This window comes from Pinus tabuliformis, chromosome 7 (genome assembly GCF_031772625.1).
Source record: "Pinus tabuliformis cultivar Carrire ecotype Pingquan chromosome 7, CPIR1, whole genome shotgun sequence".
Taxonomy (NCBI): Eukaryota; Viridiplantae; Streptophyta; class Pinopsida; order Pinales; family Pinaceae; genus Pinus; species Pinus tabuliformis.
The window spans coordinates 1,564,256,556-1,564,260,835 of NC_142293.1; positions in this window are offsets into that span (position 1 = coordinate 1,564,256,556).

Sequence of the window (4,280 nt, forward strand, 5' to 3'; positions counted from 1 at the left end):
ATGTGGTGGATACATGCCTCTGAACTGCATTACAATGAGGCTCAAGGGCCTTTTTATTATTGAACAATAAGATCAAACCCTAAACAACCAAAAACCTAACCCAAGGAGATGTAACACCAAGAGTTTATGGGCCCCATTGGGGTGAGTTAGATAACCAACTTCCCAAGGCCGCGACTTGTTCATATTGTCTTCGTTTGAAGTGCATGATAACCTGTTGGAAAGATCTCTCCAAGGACTACGATGAAAAAGATGATTTTAGACACAAAATCACCGACGGAAGATTTCCAAAAAAACGTCTTTTAGGGCCTCAAAACGGCTCCATAAATTTAAGACCCGAAAAACTGCTAAAAATAGTAAACTGTGCTACAATTAAGGAAACTGAAAGAAATAATGGTGGGAGTCCAAGTGGAATTGGCGGGTGGCCACCAACAATGGCCAACATACAAACTTGTTTGACACCATGATCTTACCTTGAGGTCCAATGTTGCAACTTCACTTCAATGGTATGCATCTTCTTCTCTATCTTCACCAACAAAATAGCATAATAACACACCAATAGCATCATGGTTACCTAATTGCATACAATGACCTCACAATGCATGTCCAACTTACCACACATGCATAAAAAAATGCATATACAACTAACATGCATTCATGACTAAAGCATCCCAACAACAACATCATCCACCTTCACATGGTGACATCCCTACAACCATGATCAACACCATGGAAATGCAACAAGAACATGGACTACAAGCATAAGGAACACATATGCAACCGGCATGAATGCATGACCAACTCACATCCCATCCAGTTCGAGGGGTGAATAATTCTCTTATACCACTCTGTAACACCCTCCTCCCATATCTACCCAAGTAACCATCTAACCGGGGTAAACATGTGACGAGAGGATACCATGATATGATTCAACCACCTAGGTGATCCTAAGGAAGTGGAATCGATGGAAACACATCAAACATACCTTGCACATCAGCAACAACACTCCCAGGAGCCATCCCAACCACTAAGGTATAATGCCCCTAGGTCCCACTGAGTTTTTAAACTATTAAACCTTTGTATGATCCCATGCTATAGGCATGCCAGCATCCAAAGAGCTCTGGATTCTCCCACAAGCCTTCATGCATGTTTCCAAGGACTATTTCTAGCAGACCTAGTGCCATATTCCATAGGATTGAAAGCACTTTTCAAGCCCATAATTATGGCCACTGCCTAGAACTTGTTGTAACTTCCGAAATCCATTAAACACATGATGACAAGACTAATAAACCAAAAACTAACTCCAAGACTAGGCATGGTCATCCCCAACCGGGACTGATATTCTATCAAACACTTGGCATCATTGCAATCTACATATCTAGGATACAAGACAGAGCATGAATGATTGAAAACTCTTATGATATATTACAAGAAGGGTCACCACCTTCTCCCTTAAACTTTTATGACATCAAGTAGGTCTTGCATCCATCATTTTAACAATTACAAGTAAATACATGAAATAACCATGACATGAACGAGTCAATTAACCTTGCTTATAACCAACATAAAACCATGAAAATAACAGTGAGATAACAGCCATTAAATCCACATATAAATAAGTACAAAAGCAAGAGAACTTAGCTTTTATTATACATAGGAAATCTGACCAGGTTTAGGACTTCCATGTACCACCCAACCGTAGACATGGCTGAACTAAATATTTCTTTCAGCCAACCAACCCCATGCCATATTCCAAGCATGAACGTGGGATATCATAAACACATCAATTGAAACCATCAAGGGCTTCCAGAGGCCAACCACCTCAACCCATCAAACAATGATTCCACCTCACAGTCAAACATCACAAGAACAATTATCATATTCGTCTCTACCCAAGCCTTCCAGGGCTCCAGAGCGTTTGTTCCAACCAAGGCTTCCAGGACTAGTAACTCAACCCACAGCTTATTCCGGGTTTCCAGAGCATTTTTCCAACCAGGGCTTCCAGGACTAGTAACTCAATGCACCAAGGGCTTCCAGAGAGTTTATCCAACCAAGGATTCCTAGACTAGTAACTCAACCCAAGTTGTTATAGGGCTTCTAGAGCATTTGTACAACCAGGGATTTCAGGAACTATTAACTCAATCCAAGCTAAAGGAAACATGAGAACCAATTAGAAAAACAAAGAAATAAACCCACAACACCATGGATATCCAGGAAATGGAAAGGATAGAAAAATCCACTGTCAATCTAGGCAATCCTCCATGCCAATTACAGATAATGACCAAGAAACCACATACATGCAAGTAGGTATAAGGAGAGGAGTGTTCAGGAAACCCTTGCATCTTTCATCTTGCATCTTGAAGCCAAAACTAGTGAGGAAAACATACATGCGCTCTCTCTCCCTCAAGGAGAGACACACATACATACAAAGAGAGGAGGAACTTTTTGGGCACGTAGAAGCTCTGGAAGAGGCAACAAAGGTAGCATCTCAAGCAGTGTTACTGAACACTATAAAGAGTTAAAACTGACTAAAGGAATCTCTTAAAATATTTTTGAGAATAAGCACCATGAAGAGAGCAGAGGCTTGCCCGGTGGCATCCTATTTTAGCCATTTTGTTCGTTAAAAGCCCTCAAAATTAGTCCACCTCAATATTTGTATTCTGGCTTGGGGGTGACAACTGCAAGTAAGCTTAGATGCAATTTGTCTAAGGTTGGGTGGAGAGTTACAATTCCAGTCTCAATTGCCATGATTTTACATTGCCAGATAAGTACACATGTAACTATGTGTATATGAAGATCTTATATGACTGATTATGGAATTGTCTATGTGCCATCATAAGTGGGCATCATGCCCTATGTACCATAGATTTCTAAATGGATTCTTTTCGTGTGAAGTAAATGTAATTTTAGATGCTTGGAATGTTTATTTCCTGTAAAAGTAAGAATGATGGTTTTTGCATAATGTATGTGGAATGGGTTGATTTAATATTTCATTCCCGAGTCAGGGTTTTTGGCTTACATCCCCTGAGTAAATATTATTGGATAACTCATTCAATAATCCATTAATACCATTGATGGTTTATGTTGGTTGATATTTTGGTGGACAGGTTGTGCTAATGTTGGGAAATGCTATACTCATCTGCTTCCTAGTGTGCCTGAAATTGTTTCGTTTTCTTGATTAATATAATAGCTATATGGCTCCAGTGTCATTGTGGGACTAAGCTAAATCTATTTACTTGAACATGCAGAAATATGCATAATTCTTGTTGTTAGAACAAATCCTTCTGTTTATTCCATCAAGTTCGATGGGTGTAGATTGCTTGCATGTAATGTTGTGAATTTCCACCTATGCTCTATGTTGTTGCGTTGTTCTTGAGGAATAGAGCTATGATTTGTTGAATTATGGTTGTCATCATGTAGCCATGCCCTCCAATATTTCTCTATGCATGTGAACTATTAAAGTGGAGGAATTTCATAATTGTGCTACGGATGGGAGTTGGATATGTTCCTGGTGATTTTGAGAGGTTTGCTTCACTACATGATCTATGGGTACCATTTGGGTAAGAGATGGCTCGAGATTCATAATTTATCTAGCCCTTAGATTATGTTTGTGCACATGGGCATGTTCCATTTGGGCACAACAATTTTAGCTTTCATGGCCAAGGTTCGTTGGAAGAGGCTCGCATGAAGATGAGTCACGCACAGTTTGGGCCTATGAAAAATCCTAGAACTAACTTAGAAATACAAAAATTCTAAGAGTAAAAAGGTCTACCAAAAGGCTTTAATCCGTCGATAAGACCCGCTAGGTCAGGGGTCAGAAAGTCAGACAAAAATATTGAAGACAATTTAGTTTTCTCCTTAACAAAGGTAGGCAGCCCTGCAGGTTAGGAGTCAATCCAGATTAGGAGTAAAGCTAGGTCGAGAGTCAGGCTAGGTCGGGGGTTGATCTCGATGCCCAAGTTAGAGATGGGTCAGATGCCCAGGTTAGGGTCGAGCTAGTCAAGCATGGTTGTTGTTTGTTTCAAGAGGAGGTTAGGTGACCTTTGAGTCGGGGGTCAGGAGGTTGAGGTTGGTTCTTATGTACTCGTCATATTAGGAGTCTGACTCCAATCAGACGGTGGAGGTTTAATGCAGTAGGAGGGACTTCTCTCTGGTGACATAGGCATGGGAAAGCGTAACCCCGACCATGATCACAACTGTAGATTGGTTGATGGTTAGGATCTATGTGGGGCCTCCACATTGTGATGTTAGTGAGGGAAGGTGGAGGTCCCTCTCACCATTGG